The 27,308-nt window shown below is 39.9% G+C and overlaps 1 protein-coding gene across 3 annotated transcripts in view; it reads right to left on the bottom strand.

Annotated features, from left to right (window-relative positions):
* The window catches only part of JAK1 (Janus kinase 1), a 124,217-nt gene that overhangs the window by 56,465 nt on the left and 40,444 nt on the right, over positions 1–27,308 (bottom strand). The window contains exon 2 of one of the 3 annotated variants that reach the window (XM_046000318.1): positions 24,727–24,855. The exons of 1 other annotated variant lie outside the window; for it this stretch is intronic. The gene's annotated coding sequence lies outside the window, so the exon portion shown is untranslated. The remainder of the gene's footprint in view (positions 1–24,726; positions 24,856–27,308) is intronic. One more of the 3 variants, XM_046000326.1, reaches the window with a different exon arrangement.

Here is a 27,308-nt window from a genome sequence, read left to right as displayed (position 1 = left end):
ATTTAACAGAATACACAGGAAATGCGGAATCCCCCCACCCCTTCCTAAGTTTTACTAACTTACTTGTGTGTCTATTGCATGTTAACCTACCCCTTCTCTCTGTTATGTACTAAGCTGTTTTAGGGCAAAAAACAATCTAACATTTTTCCTGTAATTCTTTAACCAACCACTTAGGGTTCTTGGGTGCAAACAACAGAAACCAGTTCCACTCACCTTAGGATAAAAATGAATTAAGAGAAAGCTATAAGAACACAGGAACAGTCTTATCAAGACACCATTCTAGCATGGCTACCACTGGTCCCTGGCCATTACCACAACTGGATTCCTGGCTCTGCTGCTTCCCTGAACGATCTCAAGCCTCCACTACATGTTCACACCATTCCCTCCAGATTCAAAGTCCTGTGACACGGGGATCCAAGAGGCTGCACCGAGTTCACCCAATCATGTGTCTGCAATTTCCTTCAGCTTCCACAGCAACAACACATGATCACTATAGAAATGAAGGAAGTTCAGAGCTAGACAAATGGCAAATGTCCAGTCCAGTCTATAGTCTCAACAAACTCAGCTATTACCTCAAAAGATAGGTGAAGTTAGAGGAGAAAAATAAGAAATCTCAAGAAAAATGGTCCCCTATACCTCTCCTCAACCAAAAAACTATGATCAGTTTTTATGTTTAGCATTGAAACAGTCTGCCGACCAAGACTCCAATCTTAAACTGCAGGCAGAGCTCTTCAGTGGACCGTATTTGTACAATGAGTAATGTACTCTGTCCTCAACAAGGCAGCAGACTTGACCACTAGGTCAACACTCCAGAGCACTGAGCCCGCTCATTCACCCGTCTGGTCTGTCCCAGCTCAGCTGACAATCTACTAAGGATTAGTTAGTTATACATCACTATCTGAGATCCTGTGCCGACAGCCACGCTTTACAACATCTTTCTAAACCTTTTTCACTATGAGCCACAGTAAAAAATATATTTTACAGTATATTTGTGTATATGTATGTGACAAAAAACCAGTTTCACAGAAAGATAGATTCACTATACGCAATTCATTCCATTTTCTATTCTATACTATTTCCTTCTACTTAATACATTTTTAAAATGCTGAACAAGTCCCTCAAAACAGATTTCACAGTCCACTAATGAATAACAAACTAGTTTGAAAAAACACTGGTTTAAAGGATTCTACAAGATTCCCAACAATATTTACTTTATAGTCACTGTTTATATTCTTTTTTTAAAAAGATTTATTTGAGGGCAAGGGCGAGAGCAAGAATGAGAGAGAGAGAGAGAGAGAGAACACATGTGCACAAGGGGTAGCCCCGAGGGGGAGAGAAAGAGAGAACCCTCGAGCAGACTCCCCATTGAGTGTGGAGCCTGATGTGAGGTTCAATCCCAGGACCCTGAGATCATGACTGAATTGACATCAAGAGTTCATATTCAGTGTGCATACATTCCCCAGCTGAACATAAAACACTGAAATGTATTTCATCTGAAATTCCTGACTCCCAGAGGATCGTTTCTCTTTTCCCACAGTATACAGAATATCCCAAACAGCCACGCTGAGAACCACTGTACAAAGCTACACTCATAATCTTTGTTTAACGATATAGTTTCTTCTCCCAGAAAGCTCTTTAGTTGGTTACCTTCAAAATCTATATAATGATGCCACAGGTTGAGAAAACACAGAAACTATAGAGCACAGAAGATCCATGCTTTAAATTTTGCCAATAACCACTATTCTTAAGACCCACAATTTATTCATAAGCCCACGATTTATTCCCATAGTCCCCAGTTTCAAATTTTATAATCACAATAAAGTTGATGCTTTGTAGGAACCTAAAGAATTCAAAATCCACTGTTTACTTCTCATCTATGCAAAATTTTCCATATATTTCATGTAGATAACCATTATGAATGGACAGAAGGGCTCAGTGTATGGCCACCAATGGGAATTTTTGGGGATTGGAGTTATGCAGGTCTGGAAGGTTTAGATGATAGGTGGCATATACCATGGATTCGATTAGGAGTCCTTTGTATCAACTTTAATTATATTTCTCTACCAGTGAACTGAAACTCTACCAGTGAACTACCTTTTCTCAAGATAAATCCTCACTTCACAATCTGTAAACCTCGATGAAACACTTTTTTGTACCCCTTGTCCCAAACACATCCATAGCCTGATTGTATCCATAATTCTTGTATCAAATAGCCTTTGTCTAGCAGACAGCACTTGAATTTAAGCAAAGTGTCATCCATCTCAATGCAAACTATTCAGTGGCAATGCCTGGTAATCATTTATTACATTGTTTTTTTAAGACTTGTTTTTTGGGGGGCCTGGGTGGCTCAGTTGGTTGGGCGTCTGCCTTTGGCTCGAGTCATTATCCCAGGGGATCCTGGGATCCAGTCCTACGTCAGGCTCCCTGCTAAGCGGGGAGTCTGCTTCTCCCTCTATCCCTCCTCCTGCCTGCGCTTGTGCTCATGCTTGCTCTCTCTCAAAAATAAATAAATAAAATCTTTAAAAAATAGTGATTTAAAAGATTTGTTTATTTATTTGAGAGACAGAGAGCATGAGCACGGGCAGGGGCAAAGGGAAAGAATGCCCAAGAGACTCCCCATTGAGCCCAGAGCCTGACAGGGGTCTTGACCCCACGACCCTGAGATCATGATCCCAGCTGAAATCAAGAGTCAGAAGCCTAACCAAGGCACCCAGGCACCGCCTTCATTACATTTATTTTCCTGCTGAAAAGCGGAAAGGGAATAAAAGGGTAAGGGAATAAATATATAGAAAGACAGGAGGGGAGGATAATTTGCTAAAACTATTGTAGAGATAAATATTATAGTAGGATTTGACAACTGATTGGACTTAATAGAAAAATATAAACATAATAACAACTATGAGGAATAACACTCCCTGACAACATTCATGAAGTCATTATAAACAAACAAAACTCATCATGAAAAGCCTATGATACACAGCTATGTTGGAAGAAAAGAATGCAAGAAAAGATTTATCATCAAAGAAGAATTAGCAACCCAAGAATGTGACAAGGTAATAACACATGATTAACTGCCAAACACAAGACATACCCAACCAAGTCAAAAGAGCATGTTCAGAGAAGGTGTGAAGTGGGGGCTGGTGTGGTTAGTCCAATCCAGGCGGTTTCATGGAAAACTAGCATGTGGAGTTGAACATTTAAGTCAAGAAGACTCAAACCCAAACAGTGGCTCTGCCATTTAGTACCTGGGTTCAAGTTACTTTTTAATTTTCTGTGATTGTTTTCTCATCTGAAAATAAAAATAACAGTAATTATTTTTCAGGATTGTTTTAAACTCTGTGAGCAGGGTACCTGGGTGGCTCAGGCGATTAAGTGTCTGCCTTCAGCTCAGGTAATGATTTCAAGTCCTGGGACCAAGCCTTGCACCAAGGTCTCTGCTCAGCGGCGAGTCTGCTTCTCCCTCTCCCTCTGTGATCTCTCTCTCTCTCAAATAAATAAAATCTTAAAAAAAAAAACAACTCTGTGAGAAATAATATTCACAGGTCTCGTGGAACAACTGGCTCATAGTAGCCACGTAACAGATATGTTACGTGATAGATATGAAGGAGGTGGGATTTGAACTGGGCCTTTCAAGATGGGGAAGATACAAACAGGATGAGAATGGGAGCTGACTAAGGAAACATGAAGAAACATCAAAAGAGGGAAAGGGGGAGTCCCTCTTGGGAGAGTAAACAGACTGTGTAGAACAGAAATGAGGAAAGGAAGAAAGCTGAGGTCAATTTACAATGGACTACAAATGCCACCTAAAGAGTGTGGACTTTCCTCTGAGGAGACAATGCCCAAGAAGAACTCAAATCCCCAGACTCAGATGAATTCCTCTGAAGCAAGAAAGTCCCCTGGTTTGTGAATGTGTGTTCTGTGGGGGTGCGATGGGGTCTCAGACACAAAGAGTGATAAGAAAGGGCACAGGGACACCTGAAATTCATTGTGGAAAAGTAATACCCTTGTTTTAAACTACTTGAAATGAATCATGGATATATATAGGACTGGACACTGAGACTCCCGATCCCTCTTCCCTCAGTGTGAACATCCAGGACAATAAAAACTGACTGACAAAATAGCCCCCAAATACTGCTACTGGTAAGAGCTAGTCTGAATATTCATTTGGGAGATCCATGCTTTAACATCATAAAAAAAAAGAGAGAGAGAGAGAAGCTAGACGTTTTCTTCTGCGAATTACACTGTGAATGAGTCAGAAAAAACTTTCCCATTGCTTGTGTCCTCACCGCTGAAGTGCCTGGCTGGGACATTTACTAACAGCACCGGGGGAATCAACATTCTGCTGTGGTGATTCACCCTCCTCCACCATACAGTCCAAGGGAGGAGTTCATAGGGCTACCCTTGGGAGTCACTCTAAGTTATTTTTGTAACATCTTGTCCTTGGATAAAAGGGAACACAGTGTCAGAAATAGGAGGCCAGGAGGTCATCTATTACTCAGTGGAGTTGTTTACTCAGCCCTGTTTTCCTATTATCCAGAATTCAGCATTTTGGATAATGACAAACAAGGTACCCATGTTTCCAGAGAGCTAAATATAGAATTCACAAAAACCATGTTGGATGGAAATTAATCTGCCTTTGATAATTCAGAAGAACATATTGGACCAACCTTCCAAGGCCTCAGAATCATGATTTTGACCAATTTTCATTTCACAAAACTATGAAGGGTGGAATGGGTTGGGGGGAATCCAGTTAGTGGAATCTGCATAGACAAGGTTCCTTGTACTATCAATCCATTTAAACAGATGGTCTTCATGAGCTTGCATGAATGCTTTCTCAGTGCACAGAACTCTCTGATGTGTGTCTGGCCAGATGTTCCCTGAACATTTCTGGCCTTGACCAAAGAAATGTGTGTGTCCAATGCATTATTATGCCTGTACACATAGCTATTAAGTAGCAGAAATGCAGCACAAACCTAGTCCTAAGATGCCAAATCTCATGAATCCTACATGGCACAAAAATAAATACTAATGAAGGAATCTCTGACTTTTTAGCTTTTCTCCCAATGAATGCAAAAAAGCAAAGCTGGCCTAACTGTTCATAACCATTAACTAACCTAAATCAATATAAAATCAATAAACACACAAGCAATAAATACAATTATATACTTTTTACAGCTTACAAAGCATCTTCCATACATGATCTCCATTAATCCTCACAATACTTTTAAATATCATTCCTCTTATTTTACTCATAAGCAAACTAAGGCCTACTGATACTAAGTGACTCATCAAAGGTCTAAAGAAAAAATGACAAATGATCATGGTGAAAAGGTCAAATTTTACCAATCATCAAATTAAAATAATAGGATGCCATTTTTTAATTCATCTGATGAGTAAAGGTCATGTAGTTGTTTTTAAATGCAAATTCAAGCCTGGATTAAGTAGAGGTATAAATTACTGTCATGTTCAGACTATAAAAGTTATTTAGACTCATATTAATAAAAATATATATTCAACAATACAGACAGATATCACTGAAAAGCAGAAGTTTCTCTCCCTATTTCCCAGAGACAACTACTATTCAGTTTTTGGTGCAAACTTTTTTGAAGACAATTGGACCCCACATGTCAATCTGTATTTAAAAATCCTCATGTTTGGGGCACTTGGGTGGCTCAGTGGGTTAGAGCCTCTGCCTTCGGCTCAAGGTCATGATCCCAGGGTCCCGGAATAGAGCCCCGCATCAGGCTCTCTGCTCAGCAGGGAGCCTGCTTCCTCCTCTCTCTCTCTCTTTGCCTGCCTCTCTGCCTACTTGTGATCTCTGTCAAATAAATAAATAAAAATCTTGAAAAAAATGTTTGTTACAAAAAATTCTCATTCAGCAACCCCACAATAAATGAATGAAGAAAGCAGGTTACATAACAGCAATATAGAGGATTGTCCCAGCTATGTTGCAGAGAGATACATGCATATAACCCCAGAGAGAGAAAAAAAGATGGAGGAAGGAAAGGAATGATAAGATAATAATAAAAATAAAAAATAAATAAAATCAGATAAGAGCATGGAAAAAATTATCTCTGTTAACAGTGATTATTTCAGGTTCTGTGGATTGAGGATTAATTCATTTTGCATGCTTTTTAAGATTTTTCCAAGTATTCTATGACAACTACATGTTACTACTCAAATTGGGGCTGGGGGGTGGGGGGGCTAATTCCCCCAGATTACACAGGGAGTTGGGGGTTGGGACTGGGATTCAGGAGAGCTGATTCATAGTCTACTATTTAGGCCATCATATCAATATGTCACTCTGCCTGCTGTAATTTTAAAACAGTTCAGAAATTGCTAACAAACAAAAGCAATTAAGAGATATGACAAGGCAAAATGTAATTACTGGCTAATGAGTAACAGAGATACTAAGTACTATGACTTCAGAGGAGAAAGAGCATGGAATGATTCCACAGGCCTCATAAGTCAGAGAACAGGACAGGTAAAGAGAAGTGAGCTCCATTCCAGGTGAAAATAAAGTTGTGATCCCAGGCAGGACGCAGAAAATCAGCAAGCTTCCACTGGGGGCAGTTGGCAGAAGCCTCCTCCACATTCATGCAGAGAGGTAGAGATAAGACTGAGGAGGTATGCTGAGATCAGACTGAGATGGATGGGACAACAGTGCAGTGGACAGAGGTCCTGGGACTCACAGGTTGCTTACACGTCCAACTGGTAAGCCCCAATCATTGTTAACTGCTTTGTCTTACTCCACTTCTCTGCATCATTCTGTGATTTCTTTCTCAAATTAGGGCAACAGTCTCCTGAAAAGTTCCTGCCGTCCTTCTCATTTCCTCTATTCCTATCTCCACAATGTAGCCAGTCATATTTCTAAACTGCAAATCTAAAAACCTTATGCTTCCTCTTTCCTACTCTCTTAGGAAAGACAGCCTTCACGGCTACTTGTGATCTAACCTTCTGTGGTTACCACCATTTGTACTTGGACTCAGCTGTGCTGAGTTGGAAGGCAGGCTTCCCTGACTTGACCCATCTGCCAGGTCAAGCATCCCATGCTTCCTTTTACAGCAGCATTTATAACCCTGCTCTGTAACTGTCTATAGAATTGTGTCTTCTCCATGGTCTGAGAGCTATTAACAGGTTACCCATAGCACCAAACAACAGTGCCTAGTGTATAGCAAACAGTCAATAATTACTCGTGAAAGGAATGCTTAAACATTTCCTTTTCTAGGATGCCCTTCCTGACCATCCCACTTCTCTCCAGAATACTCACCTAGTCTATGTGAACATAGACTATGTGCATTTCAAAAACTTTTATGACACTGTAGTTATATGCCTAACTGAACCGTGAAAACCAATTCAACTTTGTATTTTTCATCTTCCCCTCACCATCAGGGAGCCCACACCTAATTCTTCTTTCTCATAAGGAAAAACATACTCATATTTCTCAGTGTGCTTGGAGTTGCCTAGGATGGAAATGATAAAGTCAAATATGGTATATCAAATCAATCCAACTGGGCCAGTAAATGGAAAACTCAAGTTCACAGTAGGTATGGACCAAATATGTTGATTTCTATTACAGAAGATGATAAATTGTACAACAAACCACAGACAAAGCTTTAAAATAAACTGTTAACTTACAGTTGCTCTGGGAATGCATTTAAATATTTTTTAATGTTTTAAAGTGTACACTTCAGTGGTTTTTAGTGTATTCATAAAGTTGTACAACCATCACTACTACCTAATTCTAGAACATTTTCATCACCCTCAAAAGTAACCCCATGCCATTAGTGGCCACTCTCCACTCTCCCTACAACATCCCCTGGTGATCATTAGTCTATGTGTCTATTCTGAACATTGCATATAAATGGAATCATGTATACATTCATATTTTTGGGGGGTTTTTTTGTCATTGGATTTTATGAGTTTTGTTTATATTTTAGATATTAACCTCTTATCAGATACATGATTTGCAAATATTTCCTTCCATTTAGTAAGTTCCCTTTTCATTTTGTTGATGTTTTCCACCGCTGTGCACAAGCCTCTTAGTTTGATACAGTCCCACTTCCTTGGTTTTGCTTTTGTTGCCTTCGCTTTTGGGGTCAAAACCAAAAAACTCCTCTCCAATAGTTATGTCATGGAGCTTACCGCCCATGTTTTCTTCCAGGAGTTTTACAGTTTCAGATGTTATGTTCAAGTGTTTAATCCATTTTGAGTTGTCTTTTATGTGTGGTGTAAGTTTGGTCCAGTATCATTCTTTTACATGCGGCTGTCTAGTTTTCCCAACGGCATTTACTGAAGCCCATTTTATAAACAAAGGAACTGGGGCTCAGAGACTTAGGAACATGTCTAAGTTGATGAGCGAAAAGCCAGAAGTAGGACCAGGTATGTGACTTTAAACTTCATGTACTTAACCACTTGGCTTCCTGTTTTCCCATTCAGTCTTGGTACCTTTCATATCAGAAGCTCTGAACCTTACGTAGGTTCAGAGGATATGCACGTTTCCAGAAGGGATTAAGAAAAAGGAGCAAAAATCTCATGCTCTCCTTTTGGGAAGAAGGTACTACACAGTACGTTTGTTTATATCTCACTGGCCAGAACTTACTCACATGGTTTCATACAGCTCTAAGGGAGGTTGTCAGTTTTAGCCTTTATTGTGAGTGTCCACAGGCACAGCTAAAAATTACTGAGGAAAAAGAGGAAGAGCAGTGGCATACAAGCAGCAGTCTCTGCCACCCCCTCTAACTGGGAGAGCTCTTGCCTATCTACTCCATCCTTTGACCACTGGTCAACAGATCATCCTTTTCCCCTTTCATACCTTCACCTTCATCCTTTTAATTCTTTTCATCATCATTTAAATATTCTCAACTCTCTCTTAACATGATGTAACACAAAAGAACAACAAATCTGTGAATAAAGGCACTTTTATACCCAGTGTTTATGTTCTATCCCTAGATCCTTGTACAGGGCATAGTGCACAGGAGTTCTTCCAATAATTGTTGAGAAAGTAACTGAAGAGTGAGGGGCTGAAACGCTGTCCTTTAGCTTTTTCAGCTGGTTACAGGGAAATGCTGCTTGATTTTACCTATGGCAAAAATAGAACTGATTTTACTAATGGGAGAGCCAAAGAGAGTAAAATATATTGGCTCTTCTGGTTTTATCACTTACTGGCCACACTGACATTTGGCAGCTAATGTAATCTCTATGAGCCTTTGTTTCCTCACTCACCTGAAGAAATGAAGACTCCTTGACCTCCCTCACAAGGTTGTTATTATGATTATGTGAGAACATTGTGGTAAAGAATATATCGTAATGATACTATTTTCATTTTCTATGGTGATTTTTAAGATCAAGGAATACTGTTACTTCTATTATTTTATTTCCCTAAAATAATCTTAAAATTTTATATGTCTTCATGCAGAGGAATATTACTCAGCCATAAAAAGGAATGAAATATTAATACAAGCTAAAACACGGATGAACCTTGAAAAATTGTGTTAGCTGAAGGAAGCCAGATGCAGATGGATGTTAACTAAGCTTATTGTAGTGATCATTTCACTACACACACACAGAGATCTCAAATCATTATGCTGTATGCCTAAAATAAACACAATATTGGGCCAATTATACCTAATAAATAAATAAAGGAATAAACAGCTAGATGAATGAATGAATAATCTCTGTCGACCTGACAGGCTGGAAGTATAAGCAACATGTTAGAAACGTATTTAAGGGAAAAAATGGGAAGAAAGACAATAAAATTTTTCAAGAATTAAAAAATATAATGGGAATGATACTAGCTCTTATCTCCTAGTGCTGCTAGTATCAGAAAGTCCTTGTCAAGGGTAAAAGGACTATGCGGTTGCTACAGTGACCATAGCTCTTAAATGACACCTTTTGTCATGAAAGTTATGGTACACAACCCACTTATGTTCTAGTCCACACATCTGACTCAGGGTCAGAAATCATGTCCATTATATCTACATCCTACAGATCATCACAATCAAACTCTAACTTCGGTTCTCTCTCTCTCTCTCTCTCCTCTCACATCCCATGCTCTTAGAAAGTCACCAATTTGACTACACGTTCCTGGAGGGCAAGAATAAGATCTCTTGTCAAAAGCATCAAGGTTTAACTGGCAGAGTGTGCAGAAACTAAAAGGTATGCATTTGTTCAGTAACACCTGCTGAGATGCTAGTGTCAGTGTCAGGCACTGTACTAGATGCTATGGTTATAGTGAAGAAAAAGAAAGGCTAATTTCTTTAATACAGAAATAGATACAATTTTTTTAAATGCCGGTTTGTTAATGAATCTACCTGAATCAGAAAGTGTCACAGCCAGTAATTTATCATTTTTTAGTTCATTCAACCTACTCTTACTCATCTTATAAATGTGGACAAAGACCGAGAGAAGTTAAGTAGCAAGCTCAGAATAAATATAAGGATTAGATTAAATCAGCTTCCCAAACTGTTTTCTGAAACCTTCTATTTCTGTGCAATGGTAATAATTGTTTTATATACATATTACTCAGAAAGCAGGGAGAAGTGGAGGTCCATAGTGAAATAAACTGGGGAAACACTAGCTAAGCAAAGTTCAACAGGATCTTTAACAGCAAGAACGCTTGGCCTGGCCTTTAATATGTTAATAAAAGTAATGAGTCTCCAACTTTACCAAAATTATTTGACCTAAGGACTTCTTTTTTAATGGATATACATTTGGAAAAATGTGAATCAAATGATCTCTGTGCTCTCTTCCACTTACCAAATTCTACAAGCTTATCTAAGAGTACCCACCTCAGAAATCCATCCTTCTTTCCTAGGCAGGTAATTTAATAGGCCAGATTCTTCGGAAAAGGCACTAATTCATGCATCCAACCATCCATCCCTCCATCCATCATTCAACCCCTTATATTCATAGTCTCTGTCCTTCTGTTTCTCTCCACACACATCTCCTCTCATGTCCTAAAACTGGATAGACACAAGCATCGGAATAAAATCTAAGATTTCAATTTCATCAGATCAGACTAAAAGGTACTTATAAAAGTGAGGGGGAATAGGGGCATTTTTGCAATGTCATCTCCAGCAGACATTCTGAAAGGTAATACCTGGGAAAAGTTACATTCCCCTATTACTCAATAACCGAACACCCGGGGAAGGTCCTTGCAATTCTGATTATAGCAGGTGGGCACAAAGAAAATAACCCAAGGAGAAAGAAAAAAAACAAAAAACAATCACTGAGTCAACAGTGGAGGTGCCTGTCCCCAACTCTGTCCCAAACGAACCTCTGCCTTCATTTGCCTCCGCCTTGCTTCTTTCTCCTTTGACCCACTTGATTTTCCTGTTTTTATCCCCCATCTTTTTGCAAGTCTGACACACTGGCAACTTGCCACTGAGTCTTCCCAGAAGAGAGCCCACTTTTCAGGAAACCCTGCCTCACTCCCACTGAAGGGAAGATGACAGAAAAACAGACAACTCCAGCTATATCCAATTCCTACTGAGTACACACACATGATATTTATGCATGGGTATACCTTCATATATGTCAATATCAGTGTTAAATATTTTTTACTACTATAACCCTGTTAAGAGTAATATCATGATCCCTTGGCTGCAAATTTATTTTCTTGAATGGATAAAAACAGAAATAACCATATTTAAAGCATACGTCATGTTACAGGCCTCTTGTGAACTTTTCCAAAGGTCCTCCCCATGTCCACCCCCTCTTCCCTCCCAGTTACGTAATCTACACACTGGGATCCTCTGCTATCTCTCAAATTCACAAACACCTCGCCCAATCCCATAACAAATAGATTTTCAGAAGAAAAGTCAAGTAGGAAAATGATTTTCCTACATAACTTCCCCTATTCCTATATTTATTCATGCAATTAGGTGGTAAGAATCTTCAGTGTGTGTTCATGTATAGTATTTTACACAATCTCTGTAATAATTTTGAGAGAGAAGAGGGGTCAGGTTCTAGCACCCTCATTTTCAGAAGTTGGAGCCTCCTCCATTTCCCTGCTCCAAACTGTGGGTGCGCCCCAGGTCTCCGACCTTGATCTTCACCCCTTTTCTCTAATCACACTCACAAACACAGCAATCACCCCCAGCTGCATGACTTACATGCTGACCAACTTCAAACTTAACCTTTCAGACTCACTTCTCAAATACTCAACTACTTCTTTCAACCTCTCTACTTAGGATCTAATAAGCATTTAAAGTCCCTATACAAAGAGACCCTTAATTCCTGCAACACCACAAATCACTACCCTCCTCCTCCGTGTTCAACATCTCAGTAAATGTCATCGCTACGCAACACCCCGTTTGAGCAGAAAACCCAGAGGTCAGCCTTGACCTCTCTTTCTCACATCCCCCATCCAAAGCATTACCAATTCTATCTGCGTTAGCTTTGAAGTATCTCACACATCCAACAACTTCTCACCACTTTCAGTACTCAGTGACCACCTTCTTAACATAAACAATCAAGAAGGCAGAGGCTGTGTCAGTTTTTTCTAGATTACACCTGCCATGTTTTGACACACAATACATGCTTCAGAATTAATGAGTAAGTGAATACTGGCTCAGAGAAGTGATAGGACTCACAGAGTAAGTTAATGACAAAAGTCAGCGCTCCACATATGAAGGGATATCTTTCATCCTTGCATGTGTTTTTTCTTTTCCCTTTCACCTTTCTCTCTCAAATGCACATACTCAAAACTTCTTTTCCAACAAACCTCTACTCTACTCAGTGGGAAATGCACACAAAGGAGAGACACATGTGGGGACCCAAAGTACAATAAACTCTCCATTAACACCTTTAAAGCTGAGTCTGCATGGTAAAGCAGTGTAAACAGTTTTAGAGAGTCACAGTGATGATGGCGGATGGAACCAGTCCAGAGGCTGCTGTAGCCTAACTCCAGTTCTGAACTGAAAATATCAGGACAGAGGTTGGGTGTGTGGGTACTTCTGTGAAGTTAAGCAATATAATACATACATCTTCTCTAAAGGCACTTACAGATTCCTCCTGATGTCCGCAAAGAATAGCTATTAGAAAATGAAAAGGCTGGGCTCGGACGGAAAGAATAACACTTTTCTAGCATAATAAACCTCCCTGGGCCTTCGTCAGACCTAAAGCAAAGTGGAATTTATAAAGAGTGGTCAAACCCACTGCAGGTTTTGCTACAATAAATCGTTTTACCTCTCTGAGCCTCAGGTTCCTCACGTGCAACACAACCATACAAATAAGATATGTTAGGAGTGTGCTCACAGCCAGAACATGCCAGGATTCCCCTAATTTTATGAAACTGAGTCCCCAAGAAGACACAGGAGCTACCTCCAAGTGCAAAAAACATGCTAGTGAAATGCACACATTCCTTTACTACCAGACAGTAAAGACTACAAAAAGGTAGGAGACCTCAGCTCACACCAAAGTGTATCCGCTGACTGAAATATAATTATGATCTTTACTCTGCTATTCCCATCAGCCTAAATCCTTCTAAATCAGATTTTCCCAGTTTGGGTTTTGAGACATATTCCAAAGTATTTAGCCTGCACCATCTGTCCAAAATGAAACTAAAGAAAAAAAGTAATAATGAAGTAAAGGAGACTACTGACCTCTTTAATAGAAGATTTCTCTAAAAATGTCCAATTATCTCTAAATAGTATTGGTAATGTAAAATGAGGTCAAGTCAGCATGGCTTGGGTTAAAACATCCTTCACTGTAATCTCAAATAATTTTTTATCAAATCCTTAAACATAAAATTTCTATTAAGCCTAGTTTAGCCTTATTAAGACTAGTTTTTTTGGTCCTAACGGTCGGGGTGGTGAGCATCTCAAAAAGACATACATATTGGGTTGTATCCTTATTCATTTTAACATGCTAGGGGTCATTCTACTGAGCTACCATTTGCAGGTCCTCTATATTCCTGTGTATATATATTCCCCTGTTCAAGCTTTCAACATAGCCAGGCAAGTAATCCTCCTACTTGTTCTAATTATAAGTTTTACTACACAGATGAAAAAAGAAAATATTAATTTTTAAATTAGCGCATTAAGGAAAAGGTCCCAAAGACCTCAGAGTAGAATAGAAGCAGGTAGCTAAGGTTCCTATCTTTCCCAGTACTAATAATTTTACTCCTTTTACTAGCAAAATTCCATCTCAATCAGACAATCAAATTGCTGCACTTCATTCCAAGCTTGCTAAAATGGAAGCATATGCCAACAGACTTCAATACACTGTATGTTCACGGCAAACATATACACCTTGTTTAAATAAAGTACACATTCAGTGTAAATATAACCTTGTTCGGTCTGAATGTCTGTGTCCCCCCCAAAAGTCACATTGGAATTCTAACACCTAATGTGATGGTGTCAGGAGGTGGGGCCTTTGGGGGTGATCAGGCCATGGGGGTGGAACCCTTATGATGAGTATTACTGCTCTCGTGAAAGATATATCCCAGGGCTCCCTTGCCCTTTCTGAACTATGAGGCTACAATGAGAAATGCATGACTCGGCAGAAGCCCCTCACCTGACCCTGCTGGCACTCTGATCTTGGACTTCCAATCTACAGAACTATGAGAAACACATTTCTGTTGTTGAAAAATCTTGTAAGTCTCTGGTATTTTGTTACAGCAGTCCAGTGGACCAAGGCAAACCTCTATGTACAGGTAAAGTTGCATAATTAGAGGTGGCCTTTCTCCAGATCGAAAATCAAGCAAGTATTAAATTTCCTGATGAGGTGACAGGCTTCACCAAGCTCTCTACATCAAAAGCCCGGATCACTGAAACATGACTGGCAACATAACAGACACAGAGTAAGTGGATGCTGAGTGAACAAATGAATGAACCAACAAATAAATGAACAAAGGACACAAGAACTGACCTTTACTGCTATCTAGCATTACGCTAGCTACTGCCATGTTTTTCTTTCTCCTTCCTATTAAACTACTGAAGGGCAGTGTAAGGTATTCCATCAAATTTAATGTTTCAATCTGTTTTTCTCATCTTGGTATTTGATGGTGTATTTCTTTTCCTGGTTTGAGGGAAGCTGGTTAGCAGGGGGCTACTTCCAATGGCAGCTGCCTAATAAGCAAGCTGGCACACGCATACCACTCGGTCTGACGTGATTAAGAAGACAGGGTCCCTGAGGCAAAAGGGTCGAAAGCATATGGGGGTACAGTGTGTTTCACAGAGGGGAGGAGACTATGTGGAAGGGGAACTGGCTGGTGACCAAATACCAAAAAACCTCAAGGTTTTTGGACCGAAAGGGAGGGAGAAGGCAAGACCAGGAAGGAACAGTGGATAGGAACAGTTAAGGTGAGAAAGCTGAAAGAGAAACTAAAAGATACAGAGGGAGAGATGTGGAGAGACACTGTCATGAGAAGCATATCCTTTTTTGTTGTTGTTGTTTTGTGTGTGTGTGAAGCATATCCTAATCCAGGTTTTTGAAGGTTTTGAATCCAGTATTTGGAAGATTCAGTCTTTATCTCTCCTCAGTTAATGCTGCCCTGTACTAGTTTTGCTTCTTTGTCCAAGAGCTGACATAAGAAGATGATGTGTTTTGTTTAGCCCTTATTCTTGCAGGAGGGAGATGGCTTCGTTGGTAGGATGGGGCATCCATGTAGACTTGTTATTATTCAGAAGTAATACAGGTCTCTTTGCCACAAAAACTTTGGCCTTCTCAACTCCAAACAGTTACATGAAAATAATGCTGAAACGACATGCTGTCTTTACATTTGTTATTTACTTAACCTCTGACTTAACTCACAAGATTCCATGGCAGTTGGTAAGAATATATTTAGTAAGACAGAAATATATAAAAAATAAAAACAGGAGCACTTGGGTGGCTCAGTCAGTTAAGTGTCTGACTATCAGTTTGGCTCAAAGTCATGATCTTGGGGTTGTGGGATCAAGCCCCACGTCAGGCTCTGCACTCAGCAAAGAGTTCTCCTGAGATTCTCTCCCTCTCCCTCCTCCTCCCCCTTTGCCTCTCTCCCTGCTTGCGCTCTCTCATTCTAATAAATAAAATCTTTAAAAATAAATAAATAAAAATAAAACCCAGGTCCAAGGAAATACTATGTTATTTGAAATAATGTTATAATATTACTAATAAAATAGGATAAAAAGTCAAGATGAAGGGAAAGTTATTTGCAAGCTGCAGTTTTCTAAACAGATGAGCCATGGATTTGGCTCCTACATTCAGAGGGGTCAAAAAGAAAAGGGAAACAACGAAATACATTATTTTCAATGTCAAAGGGATAAAGAAAATGCACCAGTTACTTGAGAGACAAATTTTTTCTGGTCTTAGTTCTAAAACAAAATTTTCCTGAGGAGGGAGGGAGCATTTGAAATTTGATCTCTAGAAGCTTCTGTAGTTCTTCTAATTATTTAGAGATTTATGCGCCGCTTGGGAATATCAACACAGGGCATTTATATTTCAAAAAAATCAAATCAGGACACCAACTTAAAAACTGTATCTCTGTTTTTTAGTATTTTTTCCACAAAGCCACGACCCCCTCTATGATTCCTATCTTCTCCTTGCACTTAGATACTACTTCCTTAGGACACATCAGAAGTGGGGAATTAAAGTGTCTAAAATGCTAAAACTATGACAAATCTAGAAAATAATTCAAGAGTGGAGAAACAAACCATTTTTATCCACTGATCAATCTAGTCAGAGAGATGAGATGGACCTAAAAGTAAAGAAAATTACCAGGAGAAATGCTACATTATTTGCCTGAGTGATTTGGGGCTATAAGAATGAGGCCAAAAAACCCTCCCACTGTGCAGACTAAGTAATGGTCAACAATGGTTGGGTGTTACTAATACTGGGTGACCAAATAATTTACCATCCAAACTGGGACACCTGAGAGTTAAAGAGGGTGCTATTAATAATCATACCTGACAAAAGGCATAAACCAGAGCCATCCTAGCTAAACCAGAATATATGGTCACTCTGTGAGCTCATCAGGGCTTTACATTCCTACTGAACAAATTTCCTCATTATACCCCTCAATGACATCACATAGGATAGAGAAGGCCAATAAAACCCCCTTTTACAGATAAAGAAAGCACATGCCCAAAAGATTAGATAAGTAACGAATTCAGGTTTATAAAGGGAAATATCAGAGCAAAGACTCCACCAGGGTTTACTGACTGACGCCAAACTCAATCCTTTCCACTAAATAATCTAACAACCTGGAACAGCCAGATATCAATGATGTGGACCTCCAGTATCCAGTATCAAGGATAAAAAAACGGAAGACATTTTCAAATACAGAGGAAAAAACCTTCCTTTATGCTTGAAATGCAAACATAACTGGGTTTATTTTTTGAGCATTTTATATTTCTAAGATAATTTTTTTATGGTTTCTGATATTAAAATTTCCTTGTTACTTCATTTCAAGTAATCTAAATATAGGCCAAAATCCTGGATGAAAACAACACAGATGCATGACAAGCTTAAATTCAAAACTGTCATAAAATTTAATTGAGTTTAACTCAGTTAATTCAGGCTCTCCATTTTACTACATTAACAATAATCTGTTTTCTGACCCTAAAATGATTATTACTGTACCATCACCTGCCCTATGTTAAGCAGCATATGATTAGAAAATGTTTTATGAAATTACCGGGTAATAAATAGTCAGCTAATCTAGTTATTCTCAAACCCAGCTGTACATCAGAATCACCTGGCACCTTTTTAAAAATATACTCTTCCATATCGTACCCTTTACGTACTCGATCAGGAATCCAGAGAAGAAAAAATTTTAAGCTCTTCAGGTGATTCTGAGATCCAGCCCTTCTAATCCCAATCCAACCAACACTTCAAGGTAGACACAGGTAATATTCCACCCACCACAACCACACATCTATCATTCTCTCTTCTGCAACCCACATGAATTCTTTCTATTGATTGTCTTTTTTCCACTCTGCAATGCAGCACTGACCAGCAGCTGAGGACATGCACACTGCAGGCAGGAAGCTGTGGGGCCAACCCTCTTCACTCTTCCCCCAACACCCTCATAAACATCTTCTGAATTAGCCTGTGGAAAGATAATTGTCATAATACAATAAAAACTGATATCTGGTAAGCACCTATGTGCCACTAGTTGTGCTAACTGCTCTGCATGCATGATCTCAATCTCCACATAAACCATTTAAAGTGGGATTATTCCCATCCCCATATCACATTATTGAAGAGGTTAAAATAGCTTTCCCAAGGTGATACTGCTAGGAAGTGGCAGAGCAAGGACTTGAACCTAAATACCAAGCTCTTCTCAATACACCCACCAACTAAGCTAAAGCTATTGAGTCCCCTTAGCGTTCAAGAGCTAGTCTCCATTCAGGCTGTGCATCAAAAATCCAGGACTTCATGGAGGTCTCAATGGGAAAAGAATCCGAAAAGCTCTTGGCTTTTCTAACAGACCAACTAAAATCTAAACATTAACATCAGGAAAGGAAAGCAAATGTCCATTTCTGAAATATAAACTGCTCTTTATAAAAGTACTTCTGGAAGGAATCAGCAGTCCTTCTGGAAAATGAAACATTTAGACTTTGAAGGTACATCAAAGGTGCCTCTTCCATTGTGTAACTTGGGGCTTTCCTCTCTAGCTGGGTGCAGAGAAACAGAATTCAATATTCCAAATGTAATCTTAAATCCCAACTATTTCTTTCTCTTTAGTTGCTCCACTAAAGAAAAATAAAGAAAAAATGGGTTTCCACCAGGATGTGTTTGGCTGGTGGGTGGTCATACAGTTTAGTATCCAAACTGAAAGGCTATTTTAAGAGTAAAAGTGGGGGGCTATTCATAATTATCCTGGGAAAATAGACATACAAGGAATTTATGGTCACCATGATGGCAGAATTCAAAGACAACAAAGAAGACATCAATTGCCATAAACTCACTGAACACTAGGGTTCAGTTTGGTTCAATAAATAATAACCCTTGTGCCTACAATGTGCCAACCTCTATGCTAAAAACTGGTGTATGAAAACCAAATCCTCCAAACCAGAAAGGAGAACTGACCAGTCATTCAACAGTTACAACATGAAAAAGCCAGCTATAGAACAGTATGTATGACAGGATCCCATCTGGATGGATGGATGGGTGGGTGGGTGGATGGATGGATGGGTGGATGAAGTATACTGAAATGTGGTGCTGTGGGAGCAAAAAGCAGAATCCTCTAAGTCTATATAAGGGTGGATCGGGCATGGTTTCATAGGGGAGAGTACCCTGGAGTGGAGATTTGCAGGAAAACAGTAGATATTAAACAGGAGAAGAAACAGGTGGAAGAAACAGGTGGAAACACGCAGAATAAAAGCATGTGTAAAGGGCACAGATTCAAGAGCATACAAAGACCCTTCCATGAAAGGCAGGGTGGTATAGTACTTCCATGAAAGGCAGTGGGGCCAGAGATGGGCCTAAAGTGGTGGGAACGGTTGACCCTCAATGCTATATTGAGGAGACAGGAGTTTACAGTGAAGGTTAGAGGAAGCCAATGACTACTGCATTTGAGAAAGACCAATCTGTATAGGTCATCTCAGGCAAACGGGAGGTAGAGGGCAGAGAGACCTGCAGTTGGGGAGGCAATGCAATAGTCCAAATACGAAATGATGTCAAGCCAAAGAGTGACAAACATTTATGAATCCTATACCTCAGATAAGAGATTCAGAGATAAACAGGACCACTCACTGCCTTGTGGAAAGTGGGGTCCAACCGAAGACAAATATAGGGACAACAGTATATGAGAATGACCACGGATAGTTTGAATAAAAGGCTTAAGTTAAACAACAGAATCTTTTTTGACTGTAAACACTTCAAGAACTGAAGAGAATGCCAACACAAATTTCAAAGTCATGAAGTCCTGGAACAAAGTTGAAATGAACAGCTGGGGAGAGAAAACCTTTCTGAGATGGAATTATTCAAGATTGACCTCTTTTCTTAAATAGGTTTAAGGATAACAGAGAAATATCTGGAATAATATAATTAAAACACAACTATAAAGTATTGCAACTTGGGGTATGTTGGGAGGGGAGAGGAGTCTTTCCTGAGTACAAGATGAGGCATAATACTACTCCATGAAAGAGATACCAGAATTCTAAACCTGACTTGAGTTCAAAACCCACTAGCTGGCTATGAGACCTTGAGCCAATTATTTTACCCACCTCTCTTCAGTGTAAAATGAGAATAACTACGCCTATATCTTATAGGTTTATGAAGAGTGAATGAATTAGGATTCCTGGTGAAAACGGCTGACTGAACACAAGTGTCCAATTTCATCCCCTCTTGAAACCCAGCTAAACTCTGTGTGTGTGTGTGTACACAACAGGAGATACAGGAAGCCTTTTTGTTTTAAGACCAAAACTACAAATATGGAAGGGGAAGAGGAGAGGAGAAATATGCAAATGACTTCTGGAAGATGGTAACTAGACAGATGTGCAGCAAAATGACTTAGATAACCCATGAAAACTAAATTCCACATTGACAGTGGCAAAAGCTGAGAACCAAGTAAATATATACCACAGAAGCCTCAAAAGTCACAGGAATTGGAAGCACCAGCACCTGAGGTGAAAGGAAGCCTGGGAGTGATGTCTGAGAAACAATTCTCTTGCCTACTCCTTCACCCAGCAGAAGTCTAGACTAGCACTGTCCAATAAAATTCTCTTCAAAAATGGAAATGCTTACTCTTTGCTCTGCCCAGTATGGTATTTACATGAGGCTACCGAGAGTTTAAAATGTGACCACGGCAAATGAGGAACTGACTTTTTAATTTTATATAATGTTTACTAATGTAAATTTAAACAGCAACATGTGGCTAGTGGCTATTGCATTTTAGGGCTGCTTGGGTCAAGAGGCTTATTTTCTGGAGAGGATAAGACGGAGGATCCTAGGGCTAGAGAGGCCAGGCCAAGCACAGGGGCCTTCAGCACACAGGGGGACTGTGTCTGCACACACACTGAATTCTGATGGCCTGAATGCTGCAACTTCCACCCTCTTCCCCACATGGCTCCAGAAATACTGGCAGCCACTCTCTGACCCTCCGGCAAGAGTGAAATATGGTTTTCTGAGGAATGTTACTATCCCACAAAAGCACACCTAAAATACTAACACTGAGGTTCCCCAATTAATGGCCCATTCAAGTCACTCTTTAGTGAAGTTCAAAGTTCACAGGTCCCACATACACACTCAGCCTTCTTCTCAAGTTTAGTCATGAAAAGCCAGCCAAGACAAACCCATGTCTGAGGAAAGCCTCTAGCATAGACAGGAACAAAAACAACTCAGAATAAATAAAGATTATTTACAGAGAGAAAAAAATTTTTTTAAGTAATTAATGTCCTCAGACTGATAAAGAAACATTTTATTTATGAAGCATGAATAAGATTCTTTTTAAAGTAACATTTCAAAGAAAAAAGGAGTTCTTGATTATTAAAAAGATGACTGCAGATGACTGCAGAATTGACTCTTCATCTCAGCCCAGGTTCTGATCTCAGTGTCACGAGTTCAAGCCCCATGCTGAACTTCCAAAACAAACAAAAAAAGCTGATCACAGAAATGAAAAAACGGGACTGGAAAAGGACCATCTAGAACTTTCTATATTGATGGAAACATTCTATACTTTGTTTTGGGTGGTGGTTACATATGGGTGGTTACTTGGTTTTGACAATTGTCAAAACTAAGTGAAATAAACATTCAGAATGGTGCACTTTACTCCATGTCAATCATACCTTTATTTTTTAAAACTCAATAGAAGGGTTTGAGGATAAAATCTTGGAAACTGCTTAGCAAATAACAGTTTGAAAATAAGAGAGAAAACATAAGAAAATTGGGATGACCAGGGAACCTGGGTGGCTCAGTCGGTTCAACAGCTGCCTTCTGCTCAGGTCATGATCCCCGGTTCCTGGGACTGAGCCCCTCATCACGCTCCCTGCTCAGCAGAGAGCCTATTTCTCCCTCTCCCTCTGCTGGTCCCCATGCTGTGCTCTCTGTCAAATAAATACAATGGAAGGAAGGAAGGAAATAAATAAATAAATAAATAAATAAATTAGGACGCCCAATCTAGAAAATCACACATCTGAGTAAAAGGAGATCCTAAGGGAAAGAAAGAGAATGGAGGAAGAAAACCATCTGCAAGATCATTTGAGGAAGATTTTCCAGGACTGAAGGCTATCATTTGTCATACTGAAAAGGCCTCAAAATACAACAGATGAGAAGACCTGCTGAGTATTACTGGGAACACTGGGAAAACAGAAGGGTCTATATGCATCCAAGCCAAATTCAAAAGATCAAAAATTGATTTGTTTTAATAACTGGGTAGCTTTTTAACAGCTGCATGAAGCAAGGAGACAAGTGACAAATGCCTTCAAAATTTTGAAGGGAAACAATACCAACCTAAAAATCTATAACCTGCCAAATTACCAATAAAGTCTAAAGGAGGAATAAAGGCATATTTAGGTATTCAAGATCTTAAAAAACTTACCTGCTATGTACCCTCAAAAAGCAAACAGAGGAGAAGCTCCAAAACAAGAAATAAAGATCAAACACAGAGGAGGCAAAGGGAATTCCTAGGAGGACAGGAGAGAGATCTCAAGATGAGAGCTGTAGCCAGTCTCTGAGGATGATCTGTCCACAGTTGGGCAGCGAGACACAAGAGACAGATGTGTTTAGTGCTGTCATTATCGAGATCCTCGAAGACTGCATCAAGGGATAGAATGTCAGATTCCTAACGAAATTTGGCTTTTCTTAATTACACACTGATAAAGTTCCTATTCTTCCCTCAGCATCTTGATGTCTGAATCGGTAGACCACATTACCACAGAGAAGTCTCCTGCTGTGGCCTACCCTTGAGAGCTAGACATAAACCAGGATGAACTTAGAAGTGAAAATGAAATATGGAGCAGCTCACTCCCTGTGACTGTGGTATTACTTCCAGGTTCCCAACAGCTGAACCCACGGCAGTCCTCCCAATATCCCATGTCCCACAACTCCCTAACAACCTGCCCCATTGACTTTTCCAAAAGTCCCTCAACCTCTCAACTCCAAATGCAGACTTGACTTGACCCAGAGCTTTTGTTCTAAACCAGGGGATTAAGAATTCAAACTAAGGCCATTAAGCTCTACTCTTGAGAATGATGGCAACACTACCCTTTCCTTACACAGTTTGGCATGCTTTAGGGACACCTACACTGGGAAAAAGGGATTGATTAATACAGAGGTTGGGCTGGTTCATACCTCTGAGATGAGTGCAATGAGGAGGGGTACTTGGTAAATTCAAAAATACTTATGGGGTGCCTGGGTGGCTCAGTGGGTTAAAGCCTCTGCCTTCAGCTCAGGTCATGATCTTAGGGTCCTGATTGAACCCTGCAACGGGCTCTCTGCTCAGCAGGGAGCCTGCTTCCTCCCTTATCTCTCTCTGACTGTCTCTCTGCCTACTTGTGATCTCTGTCTGTCAAATAAATAAATAAAATCTTTAAAAAAATACTTATAATGTTCTTCTACTTTTTTTTTTTAAAGATTTTATTTATTTGACAGATCACAAGTAGGAAGAGTGGCAGGCAGAGAGAGAGAGAGGAGGAAGCAGGCTCCCCACTGAGCAGAAAGCCCAACATGGGGCTCGATCCCAGGACCCCAGGATCATGACCCAAGCTGAAGGCAGAGGCTTTAACCCATTGAGCCACCCAGGCGCCCCAATGTTCTACTTCTTAACTGAATGGTGAATACATCGGTATTCTTCTCTGACTATACATATGTTTTGTATACTCTTTCATATGTTTAATACATTTTTCAATTTAAAAAATCCCCTTCCTGGGACACCTGGGTGGCTCAGTTAGTTAAGCATCTGCCTTCAGCTCGGGTCATGATCCCAACTGGGTTCCCTGCTCAGCAGAGAGCCTGCTTCTCCCTCTCCCTCTGCTTGCGCTCTGACAAATAAATAAAAATCTTCTAAAAAAATTCCCTGCACAAATAATTAAATAGGCATATATATATATATTTAAAGCTCCTACTACAATGAGAGATCTTTATTAGGTACTCATTAACTACCAATTACCTACCTTATCCTCTGCGGTCATCCAAATCCTGAGCTGCTTTAAAGACCATCTTGAAAGGCAGCAACCTTCAAAAGCCCTGACTATGCAATAATCCCCTTGATTTTTACTGCCAGTTTGTGTCATTATTCACTGGCAATGTGTCTCTCCTTAGCTAGGCTGAGAACAGAATTGTTTTTTTTTTTTAAATCATTACTTGTGTTAATGAGTGCTTCTTTCAGCCTTCCATTCTCTACTATAAAACACATGGTGGCCTTGAGTCAAATGGGGGTGGGACTGACTGGCACACTCTATCCTCCAGAGAAAGTCAAGTTCTTAGATGAGGGCCTTCCTTCTATGACTCAATGTCTTCCCACTCACTTCAACTACCTAGCAGAGGGCCTGGCACAGAGTAAGAACTCAAACTTCTACTGAAGAAAAAAGTTCTAAGAAAAGTGACAAATATGGGTGAACAGATTAATGGAAAAGTAGCCCCTTGTGGAAAGGGAAAAGTCACTGTAATCGTTCCTGGTTAAATAAATCAAGCAAAAATCTCAAGCATAAAAAGATCGTATGATATAAAGGATAATCCTTGAAAATTATTTCCAGTTCTGAAAAGAACTAAATCAGAGGCAAGTAGGTTAAACTAAACAAACCATGAGTTTTAAATGGAATAAACTGGCGGTGGTGGTAAGGGGGGCCTTCTTACCCAACACACTGACCAAATCTTCCTGGAATCTCTCTCCCTGTTAGCAGTGTCAGGTGCACTGAGTGAGTTCTAATCCTCCCTCTGGGTCTTAGACAGTCCAGTAGCTCCTCTGGGTCTCAGCTTTCCCCACTGCAAAACAAGTGGACAGAACACATGTCCATAAAGCTCTCTGAGAGCCAAGAGGGTTGTAGGAATCATATATTCCTGCTTTCTGATTTCTGATTCACTAAGAGCAGTGCACAGAGACATGTACAAGGCAAATCGGTCTCTAATACCCTACTAGTACAAAGATCAAATGTTTCAAATTCATGTGCTTTCACACAGAGTTTGAGTTCTAAAAGTTGGGTTTTTTTTTAATAAATGCTATGCTTTAAGACAGTTAAATGCAGTGACTTTTAACCTGAAAACTGCTAAAGCCAGGGAAATTAATATAAGTTGAACACATACCCATCTCTATTATGATTCCATTTTTTAAAGTAACTCCTAAATGTGTATGACTCACACAGCTGAATATATTGTGATGTTCCTTTATCATTTTATCTTCCAGTGCCAGTAATCCCACATTAGAGTGCCAAAACCCTTTAATAAGTATAGCATGTGCTTCTGGCCATACTCCAAAAACCACCACAGGACTGTTGCATTAGGAAAAAACTCCAGTGAGGATTTCTGGGCTTCAGAATACAGGACCCCCAGTCAGATGCCCAAAATATGACTTCCCTCACTTCTCCAGCACGGCCACTTCTGATACTAGAAACAGTAAAGACAATTATCCTTCTGGCTTACAAGGCCCTTATAAGTTTACAAAGCACTTCCTCATCTATTAGCTGATTTCCAGTGACCCACTAAAGTGCCTACAGCAGACATTACTACACCCTGATGAAGAAAGAGGGATCTCAGAGATTTTAAGTGACTTGCCCAATAGTACCCAGCTAGCAAGTGATGAAGCTGGGACTTGCACACTGGTCCTCCAAAACCAAAACCTGGGCTCTTCTCACCAAACTGCTTTGTGATTGTGAAGAAAACAATGGATTGAAATAAAGCCTGTTGGGAACTCTTGTGATTTTACTTATGGGAATAGTTCAATCTTTTGTAAACTTTACTTGTGAGAGTAGTTCAATCTTTGAAAGGGCAGCTAGGAAAAGCCCATGTATAAAAAAGTTACTACCCCTAACTTGTCCCAACCCCCAACATCACCAATGAGTGAATTCCGTCTACTTCCCCAAAGGGCAAAAAAGTGACGGAGCCCAAATGAGAAGCAGGCCTAGTGACAGTTCCATGGCTAAGTCCACCCCAGTTCATGCCCATTAAGTTCAGAAGGGCAGGGGAAGGGGAGGCTAGGGTAGAAATCCCAGAGGTGGGGAAAGGGGCCAGTTAGGATAGGAACTGAGTCAGCCTACCCATTTGGACTGGACCCCAATGTGCCCTCTCTTCTACTCCCAAGTGAGAAGACAATCTGGAGGTCAACCCTCAGAATAGAAACTGCTAGTTATAGCAGGGCTTGAGTCAAGGGAAGCAAGGAGGAATTAAGTAAATGGCCTCAAATCATAGAGCAGCACAGGGCCTTCAACCTTCTCTCTGCACAAAGACACTTAGACATGTGGTAATCCTTCCCAAGAAACAGGCTTCCCGGAGTACTTTCAGTGACAAAATTTCCTTAAGCAGCCAAAGGTGGTGTTAGGTTCCTCATTAGATCATTCTTAAGAAGAAACAAAACAAAACCACTATTACATGTCCTCTCAAGTGGAGAACAGCTAACCAGACCATCCCTATTTAAAAACAAGATTTGTTTCATTGACCTAACAGTTTCATTGGCAGCTACAACTAACTTTATGAGAGTGGAGGACACAGAAATTCACTCTGTACTCTCACCTTTAATTACACAACAAGGGCTGGAATCCCCTACCAGTTTATCCAGCCAAGTTTTTAAAAACTCACCATGAGGGAATTTCCAAAGCCCATCTAACATCACTATATAAATACTGATCACCTAGGCTTCTCTGTTCACAGAGAAGCAGAGTAGTAACAATATGAAAAATCTCCCTTACCCTTCACCACTTCAAACATTTAGTATGATTTAGGTTTTTGGTTAACCATGCTAGTCAAATGCTTTAAGCTGCTAAATTACTAACTGGGCTGGAACTTTCTAACCATACCTAATTTAAATACAATCACAGATTACATGTCGAAAACTTAAAACAAATCTCCGTACTTGGGCCAAATGAGATCTGCCTTATAATCTGGGTTGAAAACGGTGAGTAAACAGGCTAATCATGATCACCATCTCCACAGCAAAGATATGGAAGAGCCTTAAGGAGTGGTTCCTGGCATCACTCAAACCCAAGTTTCAATCCTGGCCTTGCCACTTATGAGTTATGTGGCCTTGGGCACTTGAGTTTCTGAGCTCAGGTTTCTGCATCTATAATACCAATTCCCCTCTCATCTAATTGTCACCAAAAACCAAGCACAAAGGAAATCATACATTAGTTATGAAATAAAAGATACCCATTAATTCCTATGGATGTAAATTCGGAATACAAGCCAGTGTAATTGCTGGGGTAATAAAAGCATGGAAATTCAGGGCA

The sequence above is a fragment of the Meles meles genome, chromosome 1 (assembly GCF_922984935.1).
Source record: "Meles meles chromosome 1, mMelMel3.1 paternal haplotype, whole genome shotgun sequence".
Taxonomy (NCBI): Eukaryota; Metazoa; Chordata; class Mammalia; order Carnivora; family Mustelidae; genus Meles; species Meles meles.
The sequence above is the reverse complement of the archived record's forward strand: the minus strand, read 5'-3'. Positions and strand labels throughout refer to the sequence as shown.